Source organism: Hippoglossus hippoglossus, chromosome 7 (genome assembly GCF_009819705.1).
Source record: "Hippoglossus hippoglossus isolate fHipHip1 chromosome 7, fHipHip1.pri, whole genome shotgun sequence".
Classification (NCBI taxonomy): domain Eukaryota; kingdom Metazoa; phylum Chordata; class Actinopteri; order Pleuronectiformes; family Pleuronectidae; genus Hippoglossus; species Hippoglossus hippoglossus.
Genome location: NC_047157.1, coordinates 28,152,285 through 28,164,156, shown reverse-complemented (window position 1 = coordinate 28,164,156; position 11,872 = coordinate 28,152,285). Strand labels below are relative to the sequence as shown.

General features: G+C 45.7%; 1 long non-coding RNA gene across 1 annotated transcript in view; it reads right to left on the bottom strand.

Moving 5' to 3' along the window:
* Window positions 1-7,307: 7,307 nt before the first annotated feature.
* LOC117764878 overlaps window positions 7,308-11,872 on the bottom strand; it is a 14,268-nt gene continuing 9,703 nt past the window's right edge. Inside the window, exon 3 of the long non-coding RNA XR_004614467.1 lies at window positions 7,308-7,319. This is a non-coding gene — a long non-coding RNA (uncharacterized LOC117764878). The remainder of the gene's footprint in view (window positions 7,320-11,872) is intronic.

Here is an 11,872-nt window from a genome sequence, read left to right as displayed (position 1 = left end):
CATAGGGGAGAGTGCACGTGAGGAACAGGCTAATGCTAACACACAGCACGGTGAGGAGAGTGCACGTGAGGAACAGGCTAATGCTAACACACAGCACAGTAAGGAGAGTGCATGTGAGGAACAGGCTAATGCTAACACACAGCACATAGGGGAGAGTGCACGTGAGGAACAGGCTAATGCTAACACACAGCACGGTGAGGAGAGTGCACGTGAGGAACAGGCTAATGCTAACACACAGCACAGTGAGGAGAGTGCACGTGAGGAACAGGCTAATGCTAACACACAGCACGGTGAGGAGAGTGCACGTGAGGAACAGGCTAATGCTAACACACAGCACAGTGAGGAGAGTGCACGTGAGGAACAGGCTAATGCTAACACAGCACGGTGAGGAGAGTGCACGTGAGGAACAGGCTAATGCTAACACACAGCACGGTGAGGAGAGTGCACGTGAGGAACAGGCTAATGCTAACACAGCACGGTGAGGAGAGTGCACGTGAGGAACAGGCTAATGCTAACACACAGCATGGTGAGGAGAGTGCACGTGAGGAACAGGCTAATGCTAACACACAGCATGGTGAGGAGAGTGCACGTGAGGAACAGGCTAATGCTAACACAGCACGGTGAGGAGAGTGCACGTGAGGAACAGGCTAATGCTAACACAGCACGGTGAGGAGAGTGCACGTGAGGAACAGGCTAATGCTAACACACAGCATGGTGAGGAGAGTGCACGTGAGGAACAGGCTAATGCTAACACAGCACGGTGAGGAGAGTGCACGTGAGGAACAGGCTAATGCTAACACAGCACGGTGAGGAGAGTGCACGTGAGGAACAGGCTAATGCTAACACACAGCATGGTGAGGAGAGTGCACGTGAGGAACAGGCTAATGCTAACACACAGCACGGTGAGGAGAGTGCACGTGAGGAACAGGCTAATGCTAACACAGCACGGTGAGGAGAGTGCACGTGAGGAACAGGCTAATGCTAACACACAGCATGGTGAGGAGAGTGCACGTGAGGAACAGGCTAATGCTAACACAGCACGGTGAGGAGAGTGCACGTGAGGAACAGGCTAATGCTAACACAGCACGGTGAGGAGAGTGCACGTGAGGAACAGGCTAATGCTAACACACAGCATGGTGAGGAGAGTGCACGTGAGGAACAGGCTAATGCTAACACACAGCATGGTGAGGAGAGTGCACGTGAGGAACAGGCTAATGCTAACACAGCACGGTGAGGAGAGTGCACGTGAGGAACAGGCTAATGCTAACACACAGCACAGTAAGGAGAGTGCATGTGAGGAACAGGCTAATGCTAACACACAGCACATAGGGGAGAGTGCACGTGAGGAACAGGCTAATGCTAACACACAGCACGGTGAGGAGAGTGCACGTGAGGAACAGGCTAATGCTAACACACAGCACAGTAAGGAGAGTGCATGTGAGGAACAGGCTAATGCTAACACACAGCACATAGGGGAGAGTGCACGTGAGGAACAGGCTAATGCTAACACACAGCACGGTGAGGAGAGTGCACGTGAGGAACAGGCTAATGCTAACACACAGCACGGTGAGGAGAGTGCACGTGAGGAACAGGCTAATGCTAACACACAGCACGGTGAGGAGAGTGCACGTGAGGAACAGGCTAATGCTAACACACAGCACAGGTGAGGAGAGTGCACGTGAGGAACAGGCTAATGCTAACACAGCACGGTGAGGAGAGTGCACGTGAGGAACAGGCTAATGCTAACACACAGCACGGTGAGGAGAGTGCACGTGAGGAACAGGCTAATGCTAACACAGCACGGTGAGGAGAGTGCACGTGAGGAACAGGCTAATGCTAACACACAGCATGGTGAGGAGAGTGCACGTGAGGAACAGGCTAATGCTAACACCAGCATGGTGAGGAGAGTGCACGTGAGGAACAGGCTAATGCTAACACAGCACGGTGAGGAGAGTGCACGTGAGGAACAGGCTAATGCTAACACAGCACGGTGAGGAGAGTGCACGTGAGGAACAGGCTAATGCTAACACACAGCATGGTGAGGAGAGTGCACGTGAGGAACAGGCTTATGCTAACACAGCACTGTGAGGAGAGTGCACGTGAGGAACAGGCTAATGCTAACACAGCACGGTGAGGAGAGTGCACGTGAGGAACAGGCTAATGCTAACACACAGCATGGTGAGGAGAGTGCACGTGAGGAACAGGCTAATGCTAACACACAGCACGGTGAGGAGAGTGCACGTGAGGAACAGGCTAATGCTAACACAGCACGGTGAGGAGAGTGCACGTGAGGAACAGGCTAATGCTAACACACAGCATGGTGAGGAGAGTGCACGTGAGGAACAGGCTAATGCTAACACAGCACGGTGAGGAGAGTGCACGTGAGGAACAGGCTAATGCTAACACAGCACGGTGAGGAGAGTGCACGTGAGGAACAGGCTAATGCTAACACACAGCATGGTGAGGAGAGTGCACGTGAGGAACAGGCTAATGCTAACACACAGCATGGTGAGGAGAGTGCACGTGAGGAACAGGCTAATGCTAACACAGCACGGTGAGGAGAGTGCACGTGAGGAACAGGCTAATGCTAACACAGCACGGTGAGGAGAGTGCACGTGAGGAACAGGCTAATGCTAACACAGCACGGTGAGGAGAGTGCACGTGAGGAACAGGCTAATGCTAACACAGCACGGTGAGGAGAGTGCACGTGAGGAACAGGCTAATGCTAACACAGCACGGTGAGGAGAGTGCACGTGAGGAACAGGCTAATGCTAACACAGCACGGTGAGGAGAGTGCACGTGAGGAACAGGCTAATGCTAACACAGCACGGTGAGGAGAGTGCACGTGAGGAACAGGCTAATGCTAACACAGCACGGTGAGGAGAGTGCACGTGAGGAACAGGCTAATGCTAACACAGCACGGTGAGGAGAGTGCACGTGAGGAACAGGCTAATGCTAACACAGCACGGTGAGGAGAGTGCACGTGAGGAACAGGCTAATGCTAACACACAGCATGGTGAGGAGAGTGCACGTGAGGAACAGGCTAATGCTAACACAGCACGGTGAGGAGAGTGCACGTGAGGAACAGGCTAATGCTAACACAGCACGGTGAGGAGAGTGCACGTGAGGAACAGGCGTGCGTCAAACTGTTCTGTTCTGCACTTTGAGTCATCAACACTAGAACAGATCTTTATAAATACAGAGTTTTACCATTAAGCAGCATATATGGTAAGTGTTCCCATAAAGATAAAAGAACCTGTGTGTGTGTGTGTGTGTGTGTGTGTGTGTGTGTGTGTAGGATGTTCTTTACACAAGACTAATGTGTTTAATATTTAATGTATAAGAGCGATGACCTTCACCACATAGTTAACACACATGCACGCACACACACACACACACAGGTGAGTGTGGCACACAGGGACAGACAGACGGACGTGTTCAGACTCTTTGCTCTGTGAGATTCATAATTAAAAGGAGATTAAACCTTTGGCCTAATATTGACAGAGGCGTCGACACACACACTGAGACATGAGAACTATTCATCGGATTCACCACATGAACTGTGGCCATGATTAGAGGATAAAAGGTGACTGAGGAGTCATGTGACCCGGAGGGAATGATCGTATCCAATCGTATTTCAGACTAAATACAGATGTGAGTTTTTCGACCAGTGGAAAAGTAGCTTTACAGACTTCTCGCCAGAGATTACTGCTTTCAGACCTGCAGTGAAGTCCGAGACCCTCCAGCAAGCCCCTGGTCACGTCAGCAGAAGGACTGAGCTGAGATCGGGACATTTCTAACATGTGACACGTGTTGAAATAAAAGAAAACTAATATCTCAGGATGAGGAGCCACACACGTCGAGGATGAAGACGTAAAGACAGTTCGTGGTGTTGAAGTGATGTAAACATGATCACGTGATCTCTGCAGCACAGTTAATACGTCACTTCCTGTCTGCTGCTCCTCCCTCATCTCTCTGAGCATCCAGCTTCCTGCTGTGTTGTTCATGTGTGAGAGATAAACTCCAGAGAAAGTCTAAATTCTGTGGACATCCTCCGGAGTTCACGTCTGAAACAGCTGAGCTCCACAGCTAGTTCCACATTAGTTAGTTCAGAATGAGGAGTGGGAATGAAGGAGAAACATTCCCCTTGTTCACAGTCACTCAACCATCAGAATACATTTGAAGTGTCAGAACACAGACAGGCCAACACACGAGTCTCCCTCTCTGCCTGCTGACGGCCGTGAGGGTCAGTGAGGAACTGGCTGGTTTGTTCATTACTGAGTCAGAGCTGCAGAATGACAGAAAACAACAGAAAAGAGAGGGAGATGGGAGGAGAAGTGAGAAAGTCTCTCATTCTCTGTCTGTGTATTTCATCAGCATCTCTCCTGACTCACATCTCCCTTCACTCTGAGTCTCATCACTGCTCATCTGGGCTCTTGTTAATGTTATTTAACCATTTAATCATGTTTCATGCTGACTGCACCATAACATATACACAGAAGGTAAAGTGGGACTCGTCCCATCTGTTGGTGAAGTCTTAGCTGAAGACTGAACATAAAGATGGACGATGCATCTCCACTGTCCAGAAACCAGATTATCTCTGAAACCAACAAGGAGCTTTTTCTCTCTCAGTCGTCAGAGCTGCTCAATGTGGGAACTGTTGGTTTCTCTATACATGTTTTAGGTCTTGACCTTCTATGTAAAGAGCCTTGAGATAATGTATATTATGATTTGGGGCTATACAAATAAAATTGAATTGAATATGGTATTTCTCACCACTGACCTCTGCTCGTACTTCTCTCTCTCTCTGTTTGAGGGCGGAGGAAATACATGCTGATGAGAAAAGGTTGACAGAGGAGAAACAATGGAACAGAGAGCAGGATCTAATTAACAGTCTGCTGCTATCAAAGTCATTTCCATAGAAAGCAGACAATGAGAAACCTGAGCCAGAACGCTGGCGGCATTTTACAGATTTTTACTGCGATAAATCCTTGTCTGGGTTTCTCTTTATCCTGAGCTGTGTTTCTCTCCTGCTCGCTGCTCTCCCCTCTGTTCAGACAGTGTTGTTGTGGAAGCTTCAGAGAATAGCTGTGATGCATTAAGGACATTAGGAGTAAAACCTGAGGACTGCAGGCTACAATTACTGACTCGCTGAAAGTCCTGCTGTGGTGAACGTTCACGCCTCTTCACAGTCGACAGTTTTATGACAAAACTGACATTTAGACGAATTATTGCAGCTCTTAGATGGTGTGAAGATCAAAATGCTCAAAATCCCTTTACAGCAAAGAGCATGCTCAGGAATTTACCACTATTTTACTTTGTCAGTTGGAACAGCTCTTCCAGAAACCTGAGAATATTTTACATTTGTTTTGATTATGCACCAAACAGAAGGAAGAAATGTGATTTTTTGTATAAAATCTACTGCAAGAAAAACCAGATAGAGTAACAATCATTAACCTGCTGTTTCCACCCCTGAGCTTTGTTTGTAACAATGAAAGTCATTGTAAAACTCATAGTCTGATCTGTTTGTCTTATATCTGCAGAGTGAATTGATTACGACGTATACGACTATGAAACAGGCTTTTAATAGATTTCCAAAAATCTAAATATCCTGAATATGTTTTTACTTTGTAATTGTTGAGAAAGAAATAAGGATTTTATTCTTCTAAAATTAAATGTGAGGGACAATTCTTTCATCCACCGAAATAAATAAAGTCTAAGAGAAAAAAAAGCCTCAATCATATAGAAGAAGAATAGAAGAAGAATGTCTTTAGTTATGAACCTCCGTACATATTTATTTATAAGAACATCCCCTGAACCACACATCTATTACACACTCAACTTTAACTCAGGTTTAAGTCTCTTCACTGGGCAATCTTCATTTCTGTCTCTGAAATTCAATAGCTTATGTGCATCCATTTCCCTGTATATATTATTCTTTATTCCATTTATATTTCTATGTATTTCTCTATATAATAATAATAGAAATGATAATAGATTTATTATATTTCCTTAGAATAATGTCTCATCAGGACCGTAACAACAATATTTCAGACAATACTCAAGTAATTGACTTAAATGACTTTAATTAATTAAAAGACATCGTTGGACTGGGTGCAAGCATCGGAAGGCGTGGCCACACCACCAGCTCGTCAGGGTGAATCTGGAAAGCTGCGCTCATTTTCAAATCCGTCTCTGATCTCCGTCTCTAAACGTCTAAACCACCACATCGTCCCCGTCTGTTTGAAAATCTCAGGACGACCTTGGTCTGGATGTCAGGAAACTTCATATAGTCCATACGACACTTCAAGTCATCGCTCATATAGAGACCACCTAGATAACTTAGCTTCAGTAGGACAAATGGTGTGGGGGGGGTATGCATGTCCTAGCCCCGCCTCCTACTGCTGCGTTCTGAAGGCATCTTTTAAACCTCCAGGGAGACACACTTCAGCCCAAAGGTGAAGTTACACTTTAATCACAACTTTGACCAGATGCACTGTGGATGTGAGCAGTTTGTTCCTCGTGCTGGAGACTCGTCTCTCACACCCCCACAAAACTGTCTCAATATGAAAAGCATCTGTCAAACCAGGAGTTATGTTGTGAGTTGATTTCTAGAGTAAAATCAGATGAAAGTAGAAAACACAGCATCAGTCAGACTGGCTGTGTTTGAGCTCCTGGAGGTTTTCTTTGACACCTGGAGTCCAGCCACTCAATCCATCAGACTTCCTGTGTTTACTCCTCAAACTCCACTGCTGCTCAGTGTCACTGGTTATATGAGATTCCTTTAAATCAGAGCAGCATGGTCATCCCTGTGTGTGTGTGTTTTATGAGCAGGATTTATTTGAGTGTCGGGGAAGATTTAGTGTGAATGTTTTTACTTTCACTGTGGAGCTTAACACCCACAGACCAACATCTGGAATCTGCTCCTCTGGGTCTGTGGCTTAGTGTCGACCTGGAGGAGACGCTGATCTTCATCGTCCTCTCAGGGTTGAACTATCTTCTGCTGCCTCTCGCCCGCCCCCGACAACACAGAGTCCTGTATTTGTGTCCTCATTGGCATAATGCATTACCTAGCCTTGTACCCTAACATTAACCATCACAACTAAATGCCTAACCCTAAAGTAAACCTAATAACTAATTCTAACCCTAAAACCAGGTTTTAACCCTCAAACAGTCCATTAAAGGTCAGAAAGTGAGGTCCGGCCAAAATGTCCTCACAAAGATATCCGTACAAATGCACACACACACAGATACACATTCTCTTAGTCTGTCACACATACACACACTCTCTCTCACACACACAGACACACACACACACACTTGTGATGTGGAAGACCTCTGGCAGTGTGAAATGGGCTCTTATCCATCTGTAAAGGATTAGTTATAGACTGGTATATATATATATATATATATATATATATATCACACAGCAGAGCAGAGGGAGGGATGGAGGGAAGAGTGAGACAGGGAGAGGAGGGCTGAATGTAGAGGAACAAAAGAGAAGAGGAGAACCAGAAGGAAAACATGCAAGGATGGATGAAACATGAACAGAAGGAGTACTTTGAATTAATAAGGTAGAAATAAAATCATTGGAGGGAGAGGGAGGAAAGAAAGAACAGGAGGAGAGAAAGAACAGGAGGAGAGAAAGAACAGGAGGAGAGAAAGAACAGGAGGAGAGAAAGAACAAGAGGAGAGACAGAACAAGAGGAGAGAAAGAACAGGAGGAGAGAAAGAACAAGAGGAGAGAAAGAACAGGAGGAGAGAAAGAACAGGAGGAGAGAAAGAACAGGAGGAGAGAAAGAACAGGAGGAGAGAAAGAACAAGAGGAGAGAAAGAACAAGAGGAGAGAAAGAACAGGAGGAGAGAAAGAACAAGAGGAGAGAAAGAACAAGAGGAGAGAAAGAACAGGAGGAGAGAAAGAACAAGAGGAGAGAAAGAACAGGAGGAGAGAAAGAACAAGAGGAGAGAAAGAACAAGAGGAGAGAAAGAACAGGAGGAGAGAAAGAACAGGAGGAGAGAAAGAACAGGAGGAGAGAAAGAACAAGAGGAGAGAAAGAACAGGAGGAGAGAAAGAACAAGAGGAGAGAAAGAACAGGAGGAGAGAAAGAACAGGAGGAGAGAAAGAACAAGAGGAGAGAAAGAACAAGAGGAGAGAAAGAACAGGAGGAGAGAAAGAACAGGAGGAGAGAAAGAACAAGAGGAGAGAAAGAACAAGAGGAGAGAAAGAACAAGAGGAGAGAAAGAACAGGAGGAGAGAAAGAACAAGAGGAGAGAAAGAACAAGAGGAGAGAAAGAACAGGAGGAGAGAAAGAACAAGAGGAGAGAAAGAACAAGAGGAGAGAAAGAACAGGAGGAGAGAAAGAACAAGAGGAGAGAAAGAACAGGAGGAGAGAAAGAACAAGAGGAGAGAAAGAACAAGAGGAGAGAAAGAACAGGAGGAGAGAAAGAACAGGAGGAGAGAAAGAACAGGAGGAGAGAAAGAACAGGAGGAGAGAAAGAACAAGAGGAGAGAAAGAACAAGAGGAGAGAAAGAACAGGAGGAGAGAAAGAACAAGAGGAGAGAAAGAACAGGAAGAGAGAAAGGACAGGAGGAGAGAAAGAACAGGAGGAGAGAAAGAACAGGAGGAGAGAAAGAACAGGAGGAGAGAAAGAACAGAGGAGAGAAAGAACAGGAGGAGAGAAAGAACAGGAGGAGAGAAAGAAAGGAGGAGAGAAAGAACAAGAGGAGAGAAAGAACAGGAGGAGAGAAAGAAACAAGAGGAGAGAAAGAACAGGAGGAGAGAAAGAACAGGAGGAGAGAAAGAATCAGGAGAGATGAAAGACAAGAGGAGAGAAAGACAGGAGGAGAGAAAGAACAGGAGGAGAGAAAGAACAAGAGGAGAGAAAGAACAGGAGGAGAGAAAGAACAAGAGGAGAGAAAGAACAGAGGAGAGAAAGAACAAGAGGAGAGAAAGAAAAGAGGAGAGAAAGAACAGAGGAGAGAAAGAACAAGGAGGAGAGAAAGAACAGGAGGAGAGAAAGAACAAGAGGAGAGACAGAACAAGAGGAGAGAAAGAACAGGAGGAGAGAAAGAACAGGAGGAGAGAAAGAACAAGAGGAGAGAAAGAACAGGAGGAGAGAAAGAACAGAGGAGAGAAAGAACAGGAGGAGAGAAGAACAGGAGGAGAGAAAGAACAAGAGGAGAGAAAGAACAAGGAGGAGAGAAAGAACAAGAGGAGAGAAAGAACAGAGGAGAGAAAGAACAGGAGGAGAGAAAGAACAGGAGGAGAGAAAGAACAAGAGGAGAGAAAAGAACAGGAGGAGAGAAAGAACAGAGGAGAGAAAGAACAGGAGGAGAGAAAGAACAAGAGGAGAGAAAGAACAGGAGGGAGAAAGAAACAAGAGGAGAGAAAGAACAAGAGGAGAGGAAAGAACAGGAGGAGAGAAAGAACAAGAGGAGAGAAAGAACAGAGGAGAGAAAGAACAGGAGGAGAGAAAGAACAGGAGGAGAGAAAGAACAAGAGGAGAGAAAGAACAGGAGGAGAGAAAGAACAAGAGGAGAGAAAGAACAGGAGGAGAGAAAGAACAGAGAGAGAAAGAACAGAGGAAGAAAGAACAAGAGGAGAGAAAGAACAGGAGGAGAGAAAGAACAAGAGGAGAGAAAGAACAAGAGGAGAGAAAGAACAGGAGGAGAGAAAGAACAGGAGGAGAGAACAGGAGGAGAGAAAAGAACAGGAGGAGAGAAAGAACAAGAGGAGAGAAAGAACAGGAGGAGAGAAAGAACAAGAGGAGAGAAAGAACATGGAGGAGAGAAAGAACAGGAGGAGAGAAAGAACAAGAGGAGAGAAAGAACAAGAGGAGAGAAAGAACAAGAGGAGAGAAAGAACAGGAGGAGAGAAAGAACAGGAGGAGAGAAAGAACAAGAGGAGAGAAAGAACAGGAGGAGAGAAAGAACAGGAGGAGAGAAAGAACAGGAGGAGAGAAAGAACAAGAGGAGAGAAAGAACAGAGGAGAGAAGAGGAAAGAACAAGGAGGAGAGAAAGAACAGGAGGAGAGAAAGAACAGGAGGAGAGAAAGAACAAGAGGAGAGAAAGAACAGGAGGAGAGAAAGAACAGGAGGAGAGAAAGAACAGGAGGAGAGAAAGAACAAGAGGAGAGAAAGAACAGGAGGAGAGAAAGAACAGAGAGGAGAGAAAGAACAAGGAGGAGAGAAAGAACAGGAGGGAGAGAAAGAACAAGAGGAGAGAAAGAACAAGAGGAGAGAAAGAACAGGAGGAGAGAAAGAACAGAGAGAGAAAGAACAGGAGGAGAGAAAGAACAAGAGGAGAGAAAGACACAGGAGGAGAGAAAGAACAAGAGGAGAGAAGAAACAGGAGGAGAGAAAGAACAGAGGAGAGAAAGAACAGAGGAGAGAAAGAACAAGGAGGAGAGAAAGAACAGGAGGAGAGAAAGAACAGGAGGAGAGAAAGAACAGAGGAGAGAAAGAACAAGGAGGAGAGAAAGAACAAGAGGAGAGAAAGAAAGAAAGAACAAGAGGAGAGAAAGAACAGGAGGAGAGAAAGAACAAGAGGAGAGAAAGAACAGAGGAGAGAAAGAACAGGAGGAGAGAAAGAACAAGAGGAGAAAAGAACAGGAGGAGAGAAAGAACAGGAGGAGAGAAAGAACAAGAGGAGAGAAAGAACAGGAGGAGAGAAAGAACAAGAGGAGAGAAAGAACAAGAGGAGAGAAAGAACAGGAAGAGAGAAAGGACAGGAGGAGAGAAAGAACAGGAGGAGAGAAAGAACAGGAGGGAAGAAGAACAGGAGGAGAGAAAGAACAAGAGAGAAAAGAACAGAGGAGAGAAAGAACAAGAGGAGAGAAAGAACAGGAGGAAGAAAGAACAAGAGGAGAGAAAGAACAAAGGAGAGAAAGAACAGGAGGAAGAAAGAACAAGAGGAGAGAAAGAACAGGAGGAGAGAAAGACAGGAGGAGAGAAAGAACAGGAAGGAGAGAAAGAACAAGAGGAGAGAAAGAACAAGAGGAAGAAAGAACAGGAGGAGAGAAAGAACAGAGGAGAGAAAGAACAGGAGGAGAGAAAGAACAGAGGAGAGAAAGAACAGGAGGAGAGAAAGAACAGGAGGAGAGAAGAACAAGAGGAGAGAAAGAACAGGAGGAGAGAAAGAACAAGGAGGAGAGAAAGAACAAGAGAGAGAAGAACAGGAGGAGAGAGAACAGGAGGAGAGAAAGAACAAGAGGAGAGAAAGAACAGGAGGAGAGAAAGAACAAGAGGAGAGAAAGAACAGGGAGAGAAGAACAAGAGGAAGAAAGAACAGGAGGAGAGAAAGACAGGAGAGAAGGACAAGAGGAGAGAAAGAACAGGAGGAGAGAAAGAACAAGAGGAGAGAAAGAACAGGAGGAGAGAAAGAACAGAGGAGAGAAAGAACAGGAGGAGAGAAAGAACAAGAGGAGAGAAAGAACAAGAGGAGAGAAAGAACAGAGAGAGAAAGAACAGGAGGAGAGAAAGAACAAGGAGGAGAGAAAGAACAAGAGGAGAGAAAGAACAGGAGAGAAAGAACAGGAGGAGAGAAAGAACAAGAGAGAGAAAGAACAGGAGGAGAGAAGAACAAGAGGAGAAAGAACAAGAGGAGAGAAAGAACAGGAGGAGAAAAGAACAAGAGGAGAGAAGAACAGGAGGAGAGAAAGAACAAAGGAGAGAAAGACAAGAGGAAGAAAGAACAGGAGGAGAAAGAACAAGAGGAGAGAAAGAACAGGAGGAGAGAAAGAACAGAGGAGAGAAAGAACGGAGGAGAGAAAGAACAAGAGAGAAAGAACAGAGGAGAGAAAGAACAGAGGAGAGAAAGAACAGAGGAGAAAGAACAGAGGAGAGAAGAACAGGAGGAGAGAAAGAATAAGA